This window comes from Tamandua tetradactyla, chromosome 4, assembly GCF_023851605.1.
Source record: "Tamandua tetradactyla isolate mTamTet1 chromosome 4, mTamTet1.pri, whole genome shotgun sequence".
Taxonomy (NCBI): Eukaryota; Metazoa; Chordata; class Mammalia; order Pilosa; family Myrmecophagidae; genus Tamandua; species Tamandua tetradactyla.
Genome location: NC_135330.1, coordinates 24,129,175 through 24,148,124, shown reverse-complemented (window position 1 = coordinate 24,148,124; position 18,950 = coordinate 24,129,175). Strand labels below are relative to the sequence as shown.

The following is an 18,950-nucleotide window of genomic DNA, read 5'->3' as shown; positions in this document are numbered from 1 at the left end:
TGATATATATGAGTAAAATTATAGTACATATATGTGTATGTGTGTTAGTTTATGATGAAAAGATACTCAAAAATGTTCTGCCAATTCATATTTCTACCTAAAGTAGGAATTTCCCACAAGAGAACATTTAAGGCCAAATATACAATAAATAGAAATAATTCAATTCAGAGAATTTAAAATATATCATAATCTAAGTGAGCCAATTTTCTTATCCTACCATATATTCTAATGACTGGAGAAATGAGGGAAGAGAAGCTAAACAGACACCTCCTACACATACTGAATTTTGTACAAGTTCTTGAGAGTGAAAATAAACAGTGTGTTGGAAGGTTTGTGCCTTAAGGAAGCTGGTAAAATGCAATGGCACAAGAGATGATATGTGATTCTATGCATACCATCACGTAACTCCTTCCCTCCTCTCTTACCCACTGAAAATGACAGGACTTGGACTACTTACAACTCTGGATATATGGAAATGATGTTCCCCACATGGCTGAAGGGAAATGGCTTAGACATGTGCATTCCTGAGGCCAGCTGAGTGGCGTGGTTTTGGTGAATTCCCGTATGTTTAAATCAAGGCAGCCACAGAGGTGGTGCTGCAAAAGGTTAATTTGGAATTGCTCTTCTCCAGGCTTATAATGCACAAGAAATTTCTAGTAGGAAGAAATGGTTTCCAGACCTGCTGGTCATCTTTCTTTGTGGGTTTGTCATGTTATCTTTTTTCAAATAATATTTCTTCAGATTATTGCAAAGATAATTGTTGATTGCATTTTCACAATTAAAAAAATTTTTGAACAAAGAAGAGTATAAAAATCTACCACAAACTCATCAACTAGAAGCAGGTTATCATTATTTTCTTTATGGCATACTTACTTCCACATCTTTTTGTTTTAATGTCCTTGTGTTTCTTTTAATTGAAGTCATATTGAATACACAGTGTTATGTGATACTTTTTTCACTAAGCATGATATTGTGAACACTTTTAATCTCATAAAACATTCTTTCAAATTTGTTATTTAGCAAGTGTCTAATATTTCATTGGATCAATATACTCTAAATTATGTCATCATTTTCTATTGTTGAATATTAAATTTGCTGCCATTATTTTACTAACAGGACAATCCAGCGAGGAACATCTTAGAACAGAAATCTTTGCTGCACTTCCCTAAGGTATGTTTTCCTAGAAATATTCACTTGTGATTTGGAGAGCCTAAGATGGAGTCCCAAAGCTTATTTTTGCCTTATTTCATTTCTTTTCCGCCTCTGTGTTATAGGGCCACCATTCCTTTACAGATTCCATTTGTTCGTTTGACTTCAAATGGGCATGGTGTCAATGAACTCACACCTACTTCAGCTCTCTCACCCTTGACTGGTCATCACCTTAAAACCCAATCCCTATACACAAACCCTTCCCCATGTCCTGAACCTTCATTGGAATTTCTTTTAGGACAGCCAGTTTTCTGGTCCTTGAGTTTCCCCAAAAAACCTCTGATGCATCCTGCTTAGATGCTGAGACTATTTCCTGGAACGCAGGCTCTTTTCCTACAGATCTCTTATTTGATCCCAGCTTGGTTCACCTGCTTGTAATGGAAAACCAAAGGTGTGGTTCCCTAGAGCTTCCGTGGCTGCAGTCATCTAATCCTGTGCAGCAAGAGACTCACACCTGCAGTGCATTTACTTAGAAGTCAGAAAGGAAAAAAAAAAAAAAAAACAAAAAAACCTCTGATCCATGTCCAGAGAGACAGGGATGGGAAAAACCATGGAAGTGTTTAAATTTATAAATTACTACTCTTGAAAATGAAACCAAAGGGAGGCAGAGCTACTGTGCACTCAAAACTCATGTTAAGCACAGTGAGCTCTGCTGCACTGAGTTTGAAGTTTGGTGTTGTGAGACAGAGATTCTCTTTCAATTGTGTGACTTCATGAAAGCAATTTTTATTTTCCCAGACCTCTGTCTACCAAACAGAAAGAGTTAAATTAATATCACCCATCCCCCCTCACTATCAGTGTATAATCCGTGAAACATGAAAATTCATGCTCAGGTTTTATATTCCTCAGAGGAAAAGGAGTTAACAGATGGCCATTATTCCTAAAACTAGAACTGAAATAAATCTGGTATTGCATTTGGCACTATTGCCTAAATACATGACAATAATTTATTGTTGCATAGAAGTGCCTTGATGACTTGAGGCATGTCTAGAAGTATCATCTCTTTTAAGATATATCCAGCAAGTGTACGTCAAACACCCCCTGCTGCTCAGATAATTGGCTTTATTTCCAAGTTCTTCAGTTTCCACTTTTGCTTTAGTTCCTCTGCCAGAGCTATACAACATAAGATCTCATTATAATTAGGGTCACAAGCACCAGTTATTCAAGCATAATAACTAGTGTTTATTAGGATCTTACAATATCCAATGCAAAGCGCTAAATCTTCACAGGCATTATAACATATGATCCTCACAACCACCTTTTGAAATAGTTATCTGATTTTACAGATGAAGCAATTGAGGCCTCAAGAAGGGAAGAAATATGCTAGAGATGAGGCAAAGCAAACCCTGTGAAAGGTGAACATTTACATGTATTGCAATTGCTACCTTCTGGAAAGAACTATTTTAGTTTATTGTGTTTTACTCCCTATCTCCACTAAAAATTAAATATATAATAACTTCTAAAGAGTGTTCAGTTTAGGCTGTTATTATCTTCCTTTTCTATAAGAGAAATTAAAGTAACTTGGGTTTTGCTTTGGCTTGTAAAATGTTGCACATTAGGTAATGGAAATTATCTAGGGAGTTTGACTCTTAACCAGGACATGCAGTTTATGCTGGAGTCAGGATTTGGGGATTATGACCTCTCCTTTCATGTTTCAAAATGGGTGTTTCTTTCTGTGGACTCTTTTTTATAATTCACTAGACATGTGTTCTTTTACATTCCTCAGACCTGGAGCATGGACTCTGCCAGGTGAATTTAATTTATTACTCAGCTGACCACATTGCTATTATGTGTGCCATCCCTTTTATTTTTGAAAGGGATAACAGTTCTACTATAATGGTGAGGTGACAAGTCTTCATAGAGAAATGATCCCTTATTTAATGGTGCTTTAAGAAACGTCCTTTAAAAAACCAATTTTGTGTGAAAATAAATCTGAAATGTCCATGTCTTAAAGGTGGGTTTTTTCCCTTTTCCTTTTAATCATTTAAAAATTATGATTAAAGTATTGTTAGAAGTTTTAAGATAACTGTTTTCTCATAACCTCCAGGAGTATAACATTTCTCAGTAGAGCTTTTGGATGATTGTCATGGCAGTTACCCAGAGGGTGCATAAGGCTATATTGCTGATGTAATCAACTGAGGACTAACAACCCAGAGCCTAATGAAGACCTGCACCGAAAGAGAAAACCACCACACTACACGAGGGTATAGACAGCAGGAGTTTTTAGCGCAAGGGTAAGCCCAAAATGAGCAGCTGAGGTCCAAAGTTCTATGCAACAGGGCAAGACCAGAGTCGTTTTAACCTAAAATTATTAGCACTACTGATATATTTTTTCTTTTCATTACTTTTATTGTTTAACTTTTTATACTTCAAAAATTGCTCTGATCATCCATCCATTTATTCATTTCATTCACGAATATTTTGTGCCTCTACTAGGTCTGTGGTCAGACTCCAGAGTCCACCAGACTTATCTCAGGAGATGGTTAAAATGCAAAATCCTTGAACGCCGTAAGTACTTGGAATCTCAGGTAGGACATGAGATTTTGTTGGTTTGTCCAGAGTGATGCCCCGGTGAATCCCAGAGTGATTCGATCAGTGAGTGGAAAAGTATTTGCAAAGGCCCCTTCAGGGAATAGTGAGAACGGGAAGAAAATCAACTTCCCCAAGTTGAATTCTTGATATTCTCACAAGCAGTGTGGACAACCAAAGCTATAGGCTAAGCCCCCAGTCTTGGGGTTTGTTCGTATGAAACTTAACCCCACAAAGGTTAGGTCAAGTCTACTTAAAATTTGGGCCTAAGAGTCACCCCCAAGAGAGCCTCTTTTGTTGCTCAGATGTGGCCTCTCTCTCCAGCCAACATGACAAGGAGTCTCACCACCCTCCCCCTCTCTGCATGGGACATGACTCCCAGGAGTGTGGACCTTCCTGGCAACGTGGGACAGAGATCCTGGAATGAGCTGAGACTCAGCATCAAGGGACTAAGAAAAACCCTAGAATGAGCTGAGACTTAACATCAAGGGATTGAGAGAACCTTCTCAACCAAAAGGGGGAAGAGTGAAATGAGACAAGTGGCAATGGCTGAGAGATTCCAAACAGAGTCGAGAGGTTATCCTCGAGGTTATTCTTATGCATTAAGTAGATATCACCTTGTTATTCAAGATGTAATGGAGAGGCTGGAGGGAATTGCCTGAAAATGTGGAGCGGTGTTCCAGTAGCCATGTTTCTTGATGATGATTGAACAATGATATAGCTTTCACAATGAGACTCTGTGATTGTGAAAACCTTGTGTCTGATGCTTCTTTTATCTACCATATCAACAGACGAGTAGAACATATGGAATAAAAATAAATAATAGGGGGAAAAATGTTAAAATAAATTTAGTTTGAAATGCTAGTGATAAATGAAAACGAGGGTAAGGGGTATGGTATGTATAATCTTTTTTCTGTTATCGTTTTATTTCTTTTTCTGTTCTTTTTATTTCTTTTTCTTAATCAATGCAAGTGTTCTAAGAAATGATGAATATGCTACTATGTGATGATATTAAGAATTACTGATTATATATGTAGAATGGAATGATATGTTAATGTTTTTGTTTGTTGTTAATTTTTTTTAATTAATAAAAAAATGCAAAATCTTATGCTGCGGTCAGGGATCACTATCCATCTGATTTGGGAGATACCCAGGAATCTTCCTTTTAACAAACTCTTGGGACGTTCTGATTCAGGTAGCCCTCTGGCTGTGCTTTGAGAAACAGTTTCATAACATACGAGGCACACTGCAAATCCCCAGATAGGCTTACCAACTTGGAAAAAGTCTGTTTTATTCCTCAGGAAATTTCCAACCAAAAATAAATACAGACTCTAACATTAATAACATAACAATAATAGCTGTTATGTACCAGGCCTTATTCTAGGTTATCTCTCTATATATCAGCTCAATGAATCCTCAAGAAAACACTGCTACTCTCACTTTACAGTTAAACAGATCTAGGTGGAGATTAGGTAACAAGGCCAAGGACAGGAACTTGGGCCTGACTCACTCTGCACTTACCCCTTATCCCCTGGCCTGTTCTATGTCTCCACCTCTACAGAAATTATAATATAAGGCAGCATATCATATGTTGTGTTAGAATAACACACGAGCTGGTTTAATAGGTATAATGAAGAAGGAACTTACATTTATGAAGTAACTACTACATGCAACAATATATTTTTAAATTATAATCTGTCACCACTCAGTGAGGTATGATTTATCATTCCCTTTTTACCTTCAGTTTCTTATATATAAAGAATGGATAATAATACTGCCTCACAGAGATATTAAGAGGACTGAATAAAATAGCTAATGTCAAGTATTTAACATAGTGCCTGCCTATAAGCACTCAATAAATGTTAGCTACTATTATTTTCAATATCACAATTTATGGCTGAGAAATCTGAGATGAGATGCAGGGAGTTAGGGCACTCGGTCCAAGTTACCCACCAGCAAAATCTGGCCTTCAGAGCGTTTTCTTCCTGACTCCCCTTTACATACTGTTACCCCAGCCTCAGAGAGAAAGAGAAAGCTCTTTCAGCTCCCATAATCCGGGAAAGCCTCAAGGATCAGACAGCCCTTGAGTTGGGCCTTGAAGGATAGCTAGGGTTTCAAAGGGCAGAAATGATGGGGAGGGCAGCTCAATTTTTGTATGAGCTATTTAACCTCACTAAAATTATGTCCATAATTTAGCAAAGTCCAACTCTCTCAAGACTTCAGCCTTCAGAACTTCTGCCAAGAAAAATTTCAGGCAGGATGAAGAAAATGTCCCTGGATTCCTTCAAAATACTCACGTGAAATGTGCAGGGAAAGCTTGCATATTTAAAGTAGAAATAAAGTTGGGCCGTAAGATTGCTGTTGCAGATGGAACTCGGTGTCCTAACGAGGCAGGCCTCATACACCCTCATAGGCTCTAAGTGTTGACATGAGCTTTTAGAAGGCCATCTCCAGGTGGCCAGTCCTTCTTCATGGGGCAGAGTGGAGGAATTTCTACTTCTATGAGCCCTTCTGGAGGAAACTCATGGATTAAAACTGCAGCTCTTGAGCCTTTGGAATTATACCTGCAGAGTATGATTCTCTTGCCAATAAATTGTTCCTTCAGTGCCCATCTACCACAGAAGGAAGAACCCACAGGATCCTGATTTTCCACCAGTAAAATCAGAGGCCTAGTGAATGGAGAAGGTTTTCCTAACCTCATAGAGCTAGAGGCAGAGGCTGGAACACTGCTGTCCCAGCAAAGATACCAGTATTCCTTCTAACCACAACTCCATCAGCCCTTAAGGTTCCTCTTTAGAGGGGTAGCTAAGAGAGAGCTCCTAAGCAGTCCTGACCCCAAAAGAACCCTAGAATGATGGATTTTATAAATATGCCTATATCTCTATGGTAAAAGCTCTTTTTTCCCAATCAGCATGGTGGCTTTTTAATTTTCCCAATACCTTCACTCATTGCATTCATTCCGAAAATCTTTATGAAGCCGTATCCATGTGCCAAGTACCATTCTGGCATCCCTCAATAGAGTAGTAAAGAAAGGAGACAATGATCTCTACCAGCATTGAGCTTATATTTTGATTGGGGGGCAGTCTATAAACAAGATAAATATGTAAAATATCTGTGCATTAGAACTAGTAAGTTCTAAGAAGAAAAATAATGAAGCGAAGAAATAGGAAGTTGGGAGAGGAGGATACAGTTTTGGGTAGGGTCATCAGTGAAGGCCTCACCCAGGTGACATTTGAGTATGATGAAGCTAAGGGAGCCAGCCTTTCAAGCAAAGAGAGCAGCAGAGCATAGGTCCTGGGGTGGAGTGTACTTGGCACATTGGAGAAACAGAGAGGAGGCCAGAGTGACAAAGAGTGGGAGATGAAGTCAGGGAGGGAAGAAGGGGAGGTAGATTTTGGCTTTTCTGTGAGTGAAAAAGGATGCCACTGGGGAGATTTAAGCAAAAGTGTGATTTGATGTGTCTTAAGTCTTAACAGGATCACTTTGATCACTGTGTAAGGGTTTCTAAATGCCAATGATTGTTCTATAATCTGTCTTTCCTATGTTCTATAAATTTTTCTCCCTTAGTATAAAGTGCATGAAATAAACTACTGTATATATTCACTGCTCCATGACCCTGCTAATGCTGAACAATGACAGCTCTGAAAGAATTACAGGTAAAGCCGAGTTGAAAGAGAGGAAAATACTTCATATTGATTCTCTCAACACACACTCTAGCCCCTTTCTCATGTGTCCTTACTTCGAGGCTAGAAAAATGGAAAATAAAAACTACGTTTTATTTCAGAGGCTGAAGTTTCCCGGGTGAATAAAGTTCCACCAAGCACACATATTCCCGCAAGACTTGGAAGGCAGAAGTGAGCAAGGGAGGTGGTGGACAAGTAGAGATAGACAGTTTCTTTTGGAATTCATGGGGAGTAGGGGTTTCTCTGGGGTGAGTTACATTTTATTGTCACAGGTGCCAAACGGTGAAGAGTGTTGTGATAGTAGCGAGGTTTCTCAAAGAACATAATTTTTCCTGGAGATAATAGCTAATACCCCTAGGCTTGATTCTTTGTCCCTCTTAGAAATTCTGTAAGTTTCCAATACCCTATAATCAATACTTTCTGATTAAATGAGTCCATAGTTGGCTGGAGAAGATTCAGGAAAGAGAGAAACAAAAGGTATTCCATCTATCTCCTGCCTCCTTTATAAGACTTCCTAGATGAGCCCCACAAGAGATTCCACTTACCTTTCATTGGCCATACAAGCTTAGTCACATACCATGCCTAGTAGATAAGAAGACTGGGAAATGGGCAGGGTTAGCTGGACGCATTTCCATCTCGACAAGAAAGGATTTACCTTAGTAAAGAAAAAATGGATGTTAGGTAGGTAGCTGGTAGTCCGTTCTACAAAGAGCATTAATTCTTTTAGGGCTTATGATACATATTGCTAAACTGCTTTTAAGAAATGTTTACACTACCATCACCATGGTAAATGAAAAGTATAAAACAGGAGAAGATTAAGTGTACATATTAAATTGCTTACTCTATCCATAAAATTGTCTCATATCACTAATATTTTTCATTAAATATTTGCCTACCTATGATAGGCCAAATTCTGCTCTGGAAGCTAGAAGATAGCATGGAACAAAATGTGCAAAGATGCCTGCTTTTAAGGGAATTTGGTGGCAGTGTGCTACTGTGTTGCCTTCTATATTCAGTACTTAGTTTTATCAGTTCAATATCGGTTATTGTTAACAAAAAGGATGGGATTTTGGATTTTGGAATGGCTTATTTGAAACATTCTTTTTGACTGTCTTTGAATGTAGAGTCAACAGCCTGCTGAGGATGTGGAAGAGTTGTGACAATAATGTCACATTGCCAGCATGTGCCAGCACATAAGAGAATTCTTACCTTATCATTCCTCAAGGTGTACATGTATCTGGGGGTGGGGAGAAGAACAGTCATGGTGAAGCTGTCTCATCTAAGAATGTGGTCTATTAACAAGGTACAAGAATTAGAAGTGGTGGGGGGAAGGAAGGAGCATGTTTGAAAGCACATGAGGGAACTGTGAGTGGTGAGTTATTATATGGGTGTCAAATAAAGGGTAACAGTGGCAGGAGATGACATGGAAGAGGGGATGGACCAGATCAAGAAGGGCACTGTATAAAGAAGGTGGGATTTTATCCTGTTGATAACAGTTTTGGAGGAGGGAATTGACGGTATCAAAGCAAATAAAGTGGTATAGGAAAAGCTCTTAGCACAGTGCCTGGCACCTAATAAGTACATATTAAATGTTAGCTATAATAATGATTGCTATTATTCTTTGATTACAAGCATCTCTCTGGCAGTAATGTGGAGGATAGATGGAGGAGAAGATTAATAAAGAGGACTTGGAGAGCTGGTAATGGTTGTGATGAGAAGACAGAGAAGAGAGATATTCTGCAGGAAAACAGCAGGACTTCCTGGGGGATAAGGTAGAAGGCAGAATCTGGGATTCCAATTTGAATGCCTGGTTGAATGTTGGTGTCATGTACAGATAAGAGGAGTATGAGTGAGGAGATACATTTGCAAGGGTACAGAAAGATGAGGTGTCTTTGGGATATCTAGATAACCATGTCCTCTTTTGTATCAACTTTCTATCCAATCTAAAACAACGTCATACCATTTCAAAGGACCTTCTACTTCTATCCAAAGTGTGACCAAGACGTGAAATGTGTTGGGAGGACTGGATTCAGTATCTCTGTTAGAACAATACAAGGAAAAAGCTCAGCTTTTACCTCACTTAAAATCTGGGGGTTATTTCTTACTGGCTTTCAAATCTCTTAACATGCTGGAGGAGGCAGGATATTTCCCTGGGCTTCTTTCTAGGTTGATTGTCTCATGAAGGAGCTTACCCAAACCAAGTGTGTGCTACTATTTATCTCTGCTCTTGTCAAGGATGGAGATGGGAGAGGGGGAGGAGCAGATAAGACAAGCCTCAGTGGCAGAAAGCAAGCTGGTCCTTAGGAGCTACATCTGGGCATCTGGACCATTTGAAGTTAAAGATGAGAAAAATGTCAAGTGTCCAAGGACAGACTGCCTGTGCAACTAATTCACAAAGTTGTCTGACAAGGACAGCTTTTTGAGAAATAAAATTTTTGTAATATCTCTTGGACACCAATGTTCATAGCAGTATTAGTCACAGTAGCCAAAAGGTGGAAACAACCCAAGTGTCCATCAACATACAAATCGATAAACAAAATGTGGTATATACATACAATGAAATATTATTCAGCCATTAAAAGGAATGAAGTTCTGATTCATGCTGAAACATGGATGAACCCCGAAGACATGTTGAGTCAATTAAGTCAAACACAAAAGGATAAATAGTGTATGATTGAACTTATGTGAAGTATCTAGAATAAGCAAATTCACATAGACAGAAAGCTGGGGCTTAATGGGCATAAGAGTTTCGGTATTTGGGTGATAAAAAAGTTTTGGTGATGGGTGGTGGTGTTAGTAGCACAGAACTGCAAATGAAATTAATACCCCTGTATTGTGTACTTACAAATGGTTAAAATGGCAAATTTTATGAGAGTATATAAAACCACAATATAAAAATTGTTGTATTATGTCTTCACTAAAATACAGAATATATATGCTAGGTATTTTGTGAAGCAGAAGAGATCTAGATGCTAAATACACATTATTAAATTCTATTTTACTTGCAGCCCATTTATTTTACGTCCAACAATTGCTTTTAGGCTTGAACTCACTGAGTCCATGATTTTGTTTGGCTCTGCAATGTAACCTGCTTAATTGAGACTCATCTCTAGGCCCAGGGTAACAGTTCTCTACTTCCTCCAGTACTTTAGATGGCCATAAGTAGAGCCCACACCAAAGAGAAAGGGGATGAGATTCTTGCATCCTCTGATTATGCTTCTTATCATCCAGGCCACTTGATTATGTTAAATTTAATCTTCAGTCTGCCCCATACTCAGGTAAGAGCTTTCAATGTCCTTCCTTAAAAATATCAGTGTGTGATATAGTTTAGTAGAGTCGGATCTGGATTGAAATCTCATTTCTGCCTCTCAGGAGCTATGTCTATTGTTACAAGCTAGCTTATCCCTCTGAGCCCTCAGTTTCCTCACATATAAAATGGGGCTAATAGTAGGACTGATAGGGTTGTTATAGGATGGGATAATGTAATGCGTTGCACATAAAGGTCTCACCACACATCCTTTTTCAGAGAAGCCTAAATGGTAAAGATGATTAGATGGATGGAAACGTCAAAAGTGCTTGCTCAATATGGTCAGTGCATCCAGGCCAAGCTAAATAAATGCCCGACAACAAATTACTGAGTCCTAACTAAGGACTTTTAGTTGAACACTAGGTTCCAAGCAAAACAATGACTTTGCCATCTATAGTCTTTCTGTGAGGGGAGGAACAAAAGGTAACATTTTGAGAGCAGTTCCACTAATTATTCTAAAAATTCATAAAATTTTCTGTTTTTTGATCAGGCAAATCAGTCCATTCATTCTGGAGGCACTGCTTTCAGCAGTGATGATCAAAGTTTTGCAAATAACCACTGACCAACTGTCTTCATCCCTTCAGAACCCTTCCTGTTCATGGGTTAATTCTTCCTCATTCCCTAAGGGTTATACCTATAAAAACTTTAGGACCTGGTGCAGGAGATTCAGTTACCTTTTTTATTGTTCACTTATATGTTCCCATGCCATTATTCTAGAAGAATTTTAACCGCCCAAACACCATCTAAAAACATGTAAATGTAATTTGCAAGAAAAGTCCTGATGGTTCCCTTTGGGCCTATTTGATAAACTTAGTAACAGAATGCATTTAAGAAAGTATTTTTCTGGCTGAAATTTCCTATTTGCTCCATGTTTATATAAGAATGCATTAGCTTTCTCCCGGGGACTAGACTTCATCGTCCATATTTCCTCTGGTGTGTAGCTCTATAATGCGCCAGTGATTTTGATGACTTCCCAAAGTTCTCTTTCCTAGAATAAGTGATCCGGAGAAAAGGAAGCAGGCGTAGAAGGAAGGAGAAGAATGCCCTGAGAGCACTGATGCTTTAGATGCCAAGCCTCTAAAGAGTTGGGAGCAACAGTACCAAGAGAGTTTAGCAGACCTAGAAGAAACTATACATACCCACTCTTATGCCCAAAAGTTGTTCTTAAATTCTTAAGACTTAAAGAGTATGCCACACAGAGGAAGATCTCCAGCCCTTCCCTTTTCTATTTACCTTTCACATCATCACCAGATTTGCCATCACAGCCATGATGAAGGCACAGCCCTATGTAAAATTCTTTAGACTTTGTCCTGAGGACAAAGGAGAGATATTACCTCATTAGACCGGCTTGTGAGTCCTTTGTGCTTTTCCAGCCTCATCTATCACCATTGCCTCTCATACCCTGCACTCCGCGACCACGCTAAACTTAATCCTTCCCAAATTCACCGTGATCCGCTCTCTGTTAAGTCTTTGTGCCGACTGTTCTACCTGGTGAAGTCCCATGCACTTGTCAAAGCCCAGTTCAGATATGCTGTCCTCAGGAAGGCCTTCCACATTCCCAAAGCTAACATGGTCACTTTTTCCCCTGCGTTCCTGGGCATTTTGTCACAGTACACTATTTCAGCACTATTTATACTGTTTTGTGATTTTTTTTAATATGTTTCTTTTCTCTATTATATAGTGATATTGTCAAACAGTAAGGAATGTGTTTCATAAATTTTATGTACTCCAGTGCTTCAAACATAGTAAATGAATGAATAAGCCAATGCAGCACCTAGAAGCAAAGATAAATCTGAGAGAAGATAGGATATTAAGGAGGGACCCACCCTTTACCTCCACATTGTCTGGACTATCCTACTGAATGAGTTATTTTGCAGAGGATTTACTGGGAGCTGATAAGAACAGATTCCCAGGGAAAGACCCTCTTCTTTGCAGAAAAAGTACAGTTCTGTGGGCCGGGAAATTCTTCCACTTGAGAGTCATATGCTCTGGAATGTGCAAAGGGAAACAGTCTCAGTAGGGGTCTTGACTCAGCCAGGCCTGGAATCGATGCTTTAGGCTGTTCTGCAAGGTCCTAGGGCATTTTGATTTGCAGCGGTCTGAGCCCAATTGCACACGTCGGCATGTATCAGTACAAGCCTTAAATCAGAACCACCCGTTACACCTCCTCCCTTCTCCTGGCTCTGAGTCCTCTCCCCGCCCCTGCCTCCTCTGCTCAGTCCGTACCCCATCCCCCACCCCACCCCTGCCCTTCAGTGTAGGCTCATTAAGGCCTTTCCCAGTACAGAGACAGTGCATTTTGGGGACTGGTGGAGTGTTTGATATTTTCCACTCTGCGTGTCAAGGGCATTTACAGTCGGCGTCAGAATGTTATGTCGGTCTGAGGAAGCACTTTGAAGTGTTTGCGGTAGAGGCCACATGTGCAGGCAAGATGTGCCTCCTCCAGATCCCTGAGGTTGCTGTTCAGCTCTTTCCCAGCATCATGTGACAACGAACACCACCACTTAACTCTTTACTTCTTCGTGCAAGTCAGTATTATCATTTTTGAAAAGTCACTTCTTCCTCCTTCCACGTCTTGGCTTTGGAGATAATCTGGAGGTTTCTCTCCTGGCTGTCTGGTCACTGCCTATTGGAACCTTTCTGTGGCTGTTTTTGCTATCACTCTGCACAAGCTTACATGTAGAAATGTATTTCCAGATAGTACGCACAAAGCAAATGCATCCATCTTGATACTGCACAGATGGTGAAAGCTACGGAGGTCTTGACACTTACATACCATCCCTGAGCCAAGTCAGAGAGCTGACAGCCTGTCTGATTATCCCCCTCATCCATCCCCAGTCAGTGATGCTCAACCATCTCCAATAGCAGCAAGCCCCCCAAGGAAATCATTGATTTTTCACTTTACTAAATGGTAATCCACCGGCCCTTCAAAAGTCACTTGGCATGTTCCCTGAGGGTCTGGGGACCTGAAATCCTGAAGAAGAAAAAAAGAGGTATTCAGAGGAAATGTTATGAACTGACCTAAGTCTCTTAATTGGCTATGTGGTTTGGCCTGTGGAACAGATCAGGGTTGAGACTGATGACCTTTAAAGCTACTGGCAACTCAGAGGTTCTGCAATGCTCAGCTCTCAGCTAGCCTGGAAAGGTCTTAGACTTGGCAGGATGGGGCAGGATGGAGACAAGGACTCCTCCCAGAGACAAGAGGCGTCAGCCTCTCTGGGGATAAGTGTGTATTCACGAAGCATTTGGCAATCCAGTGGGAACAAAGGAATTTTTAATGAACAAAGTCACTTTTAGGCAAAGGTTCCTTGGGCTCAAGCTTATTGCTTTGCACGGTCTTTGGAGATATCTATTTTATATGGGATTATCCCCTGCAATAATAACTGTGCTTCTTTAGTTTTGAGGAAAAGAGGAGAGATACCTTAATCTTAGACTATTAAAATGCTTATAACACTTACTCTGTGCCAGGCAATATGCTAGGCATGTTGCATAATCTTATTAAAGACTCATAATAACCTTATGAAGCAGGAACCTTTATCTGCATGCAATTCTGGGGAGCTAATAATGGGCCAAAAGTCATGTTAGAAAATGGAAAATCTGGAACACTAATTCAAATCTTCCTGACTCTAACTAATATCTGTGTTCCTAACCCCAGTAGTGCAATTCTGCCTATTCAAGATCAAGGTCTGTGATCTTTTCATCATTGTATCCCTAACAACTCCTAGGACTCACTTCCTGCTTTTGCCCCACATTTTCCCTCGCTCTTACTCAGGAGTGTTTCATAAATTCCTACTGAATGAAGGAATGGGTGAACGGTATGTAACAAGCCTGGGAAAGGCACAGAAGCCTAAGGCAACAACATCTCTCAATTTCTGTAATGAAAGTTAGCCCTGGGACTTCCCCAACACAAACAGGACCCTTTCCCAAAGCAGCCAAAGGATTCAAATCCTTTGGAGCTAGTAAACCAAGAATCCATGTTTCTCCCTCCAGAGATTCCCCCCGCCCCCCCCCTCCCCCCAGAGAGCATAAATTGTTACTCATCTTTCTTTTCTGTGACACAGGCTCTGAACTTTACTGGCTTGCCAACAGTTAGGCACAAAGAAAATGGACTGAAGAGAACATGCTTTGTTAGAAAAACTTTGCTGTTTATGTTTGCTATGCATGAGGTCAAAGCCTTGCCTGATAAATAGGGCTTTTGCACTCCTATAAAGTGCCTCACTGAGAAGAGTGAAATGACAGAAAAGGAGAAAGTTAATGTTGCAATATTTAGTTGCAAATATATCTTATCATGGAAGTTGTCCCCCAGAAGTACTATTAGCTTGAGAAGAGGGATGCCTTGTTTTTTGTTGTTGCTGTTTGTTTGTTACATTGGTTGGATTGAAAAATCGTTCTGGTCACTGTGACCTGGAAGTAAACTATTTGATGTGGAATAGTGTCCAAGACATGTGAGCCCACTTGGCCCAATGCCTAAACCCTGCTTTCAACCAAGAATTGCTACCTGCATCCCCTCTGTGTATCTAACATTGGAAACCCTGACCCAGGTATTCCCTTAGAAGGCTTCTCTCTTTAAATGCTTCTCTCCCCTTAACAGAGCTAGTTTATTTTTCCTACTTTGTCCCAGGAAGGAGATTTATTTTCCTGTTGCTGAATGGATTAATCCAAATATTGTTATTTGATTTAGACCTGAGATGGCCACTGGTTCTCATTGGAGAGGCTATTGGCAGCTAAATCTATTTTTAAATTAAGCATTTGTCATGATTCAACCTACTCAAAAACCTTAAAAAATCCATAAGCTTAAAGGTCAAAGTGAATAGTACTAAGATCTATTGGAGTTTTTTTAGAAATAATAAAGACTTTTGGTGGATCTTTGTCTGTTAATCTGTTTTGTCAACAAGATACTTATAGTCCAACTTTTTTCTCTACACTTTTCTATTTATGTCTTCTCTCCTTCTCTTGTCTCATATTTTCCCTTGCTAGCTGACTCATACCTTCATCTTTACATCCCTGGTCTTTAGCTGACTCAATATTATACATTTTGAAATAGGGTAAGAAACCAGTAGAAGATAATGTACTTTGTGAAAGAGGACTTTCATTTCAAATCTCTATGTGTAGCATTGTCACTTCTCATAATAAAACTGTCCCGAGTGACAGTCATCTGACCACTCACCTTCCCTTGCTGTTTCTTTCCTTCTTTGTCATCTTTGATCTACTTTTCCCTCTTTTTCTCCTTCTTCAATTTATTTCTTTCCATCCGTATTATTCATTGAGTACTGAATATAATGCTAAGTATGAAATTGAGCACTTTTAAATTGTATCATTTAATCATACTGGGATCCTAAAAGGTAAGTGACTTTATTCCTATTTTACAAGTGAGAAATCAAGTGGCTCGTTCAAGGCAGTGAGTAGGCAGAATCAGGATTCCACTGCAGCTCAACCATAGCCTGTGCTGTCTTTGCAGATCAGTCTTCCATTCTCCATTCTTCTGACCTCAGGCAAGAAGGTCCAGTGAGGTTAGAGGGTGATCCTGCAATCAGGGAATTTTAGTTCAAAGTCTGAATACTTGAGGCTTGAAATCTCAACACAAGTGTTCAAGCTTCTTTGGGTATGATTTCTGCAAGGTGTGCTAAGGTGATTGGAGTATAAGGGAAGAAGGGACCCTTTTAGTTCTTTTTTATCTATCCTCATCCATTTAGACAATTATTCTCTCTTCCTTTACTTGCAATATTTTTTTTTTACCACAGCACCTTTATTTTACCTTAAGATTTAACTCATTAAAAATGAAACTAAAAATACTTTTCATTAGGAAAACATACTCATTAAAAAATATTTGGCCCAAGTGCAAAATGTAAACATTGTTTTTTCCTTGGAAACTATTTGATTGCCACAAATTTGAATGAGACATTACATTTTATACTGTAAACAGGTGAAAATAATGACTATTTTTAAGTTCAAAGGCATGTAGTCAAACAATGTAAAATATGGCACAGGTTAAACCTTTGGTCTAGGAAATATTTCAGAAATCCCCTTCCTTTTGACCCTGAGAGAGTCAGGCAAAGACAAAGAGCTAAGTGAAGAACTGTCTACCCATTTCCTTTTTAAAAAGTCATTGTGATGGTTAATTTCATGTGTCAACTTGGCTAGGTTATGGTGTCCAGTTGTTTGGCCAAGCAACCATTGTCTTGATTGTTACTGTAAGGGTACTTCATAGACAGATTTACATCATTAGTCAGCTGATTACATTTATAGCTGATTGTATCTATAATCAAGAAAAGAGATTGCCCTCAGCAATGAGAGGAGTCTTGTCATTAAGTCATTGGGTCATCTTGAACATCATGAACTGAAGATGTCAGAAGTCAGAGAGAAGAACTTCTGCCTCTTCTTCAGCCAGCCGGTTTCTCCTGGGGAATACAACTTCACCTTCATCAGTTTCCAGTTTATGACCTGCTCTATGGCATTTGAACTTGCCAGTACCTGCAATTACATGAGCCAATTCCTATAATAAATATTTTAACATATATATAATATTTATATATAAATACATGGTGGATTGAGTTATGTATCCCAGAAAAAAAAAACATGTTCTTAATCTTAATCCATTCATGTAGATGTGATCCTGTTATAAATAGGACTTTTTGAAGGTGTTATTTTTAGTTAAGCTGTGGCCAACTGAATCAGAATGGTTCTTAATTCTACTGCTGGAGGCCTATGAAGAAGGCTATAGAAAGAAAGCTGCAGGAGAAGCAAGAAGTCAAAGGAACCCAGAGGAGAAAGAAGACATTGCCATGTACATTGCCATGTGACAGAAAGCCAAGACCCAAGGATTACCTGTCAGCCCCGGAATACCACAGCCTTAGGGAAGAAGGCATCACTTTGATGACACCTCAGTTTTGGACTTCTCTTAGCCTCAAACCATGAGCCAATAAATTCTGGTTGTTAAGCCATCCTGCTGCATGATATTTGATTAAGCAGCTAGAAAAAAAAAAGCATATGTATGTATATGTTTTCTGCAGTTCTGTTTATCTGGAGAACATGATTAATACAGTTGTGTTGATAATAACTTTACCCATAAAAATTTGGTGTTGACTTTGTCTATTATAATATGATATTCAGAAAAAAAAAGGTAATATTAGTTTCTTCCTAACTTGAAGCAAATTTTGATCTATGATCTCAAGATCGGTAAGGATAACTAAATAGCAAAATGAATCTTCAAATGATCTAGATGAATCTCAAATATTTATTATTTTTATTATTTTGACTAGTCAACTGAATATAAATGAAATAATGATTTTGTTTTTTAGAAATAAGGAGCATAGTGAGTTATATAACTTAATTTGGCTCTGAACCTTTATGCTAGTTCCACCAAAGTCAGCAAAATCCAGGAGAGTTCATTTGAAAAGTTTCCATTTTATGCAATATTTATTTATTTGTGGCCCATTTTAGCTGAATCATCCTGCAAAATTTCACACCCCACTACTTGGAGGAAATGTTTATTCTCCACACCTCGTATTTCCTTCTTTAGGAGGGGGAATGCATTAATGCAACATCTCTGGCCTTTCCCCATCCTTTTGCTCACTTCTGGGAAGTTGGTAGAGTGGACTAAAAAGGTTAAATCTTTAACTTGGGTGTTGCTCTCAAAGGAGAATTAAAGATGCTTAGCCTTGCTTCTTCCTCTCTCCCTCTTAGACAAGTCATGTGCATGGGGTGCATGTGTTCTCCTCTCTTATCTCTGGGGACTGATTCTGTCCCAGAAGGGGAATAAAGTTCATCCCAGTTTGGTGCTGCTGATGGGTATGTTGATACAATTTTGAAGTCAGGACAAGCTACACAATTAGCAGGACCCAGTTAAAAATGAAAATATGGATCGCCTTGTTCAAAAGGCAGGAAAAAAATTACCTTAGAGGTACACATAAAGTGCTCTTCTTTCTTCTAAAGGTTGTCTCTTAACATGTCATGTTATTTGCTATTTAATGTAGCTCTGAGTAAAGAAAACAACATTTTTAATTAACATGAATTTTGCCATTCATTTTTATATCATGCAGGACTAATTTCAAGTGCTAACATCAGGGCATTTAACTCTTATGCAAAATTACCAAAATTATTCTAATTGTATATTTATTGGCTTGTTCATGGACATTAGTCAAGCTGGCCAGAAGAGATAAACATTCAACAAATAAGAATAATGGGAACTCCCTCAACCTGATAAAGGCTGTCTATAAAAAACC

At 39.0% G+C, this 18,950-nt stretch overlaps 1 long non-coding RNA gene across 7 annotated transcripts in view; it reads left to right on the top strand.

The window, feature by feature from the left end:
* LOC143680606 (uncharacterized) overlaps window positions 1-4,742 on the top strand; it is a 218,510-nt gene extending 213,768 nt beyond the window's left edge. For 4 of the 7 annotated variants that reach the window (XR_013174084.1, XR_013174082.1, XR_013174080.1 and 1 more), the window contains 4 exons: window positions 1,117-1,170; window positions 3,257-3,443; window positions 3,646-3,717; window positions 4,063-4,742. This is a non-coding gene — a long non-coding RNA (uncharacterized LOC143680606). The remainder of the gene's footprint in view (window positions 1-1,116; window positions 1,171-3,256; window positions 3,444-3,645; window positions 3,718-4,062) is intronic. The other 3 variants (XR_013174086.1, XR_013174081.1, XR_013174085.1) reach the window with 1 other exon arrangement.
* Window positions 4,743-18,950: the final 14,208 nt, after the last annotated feature.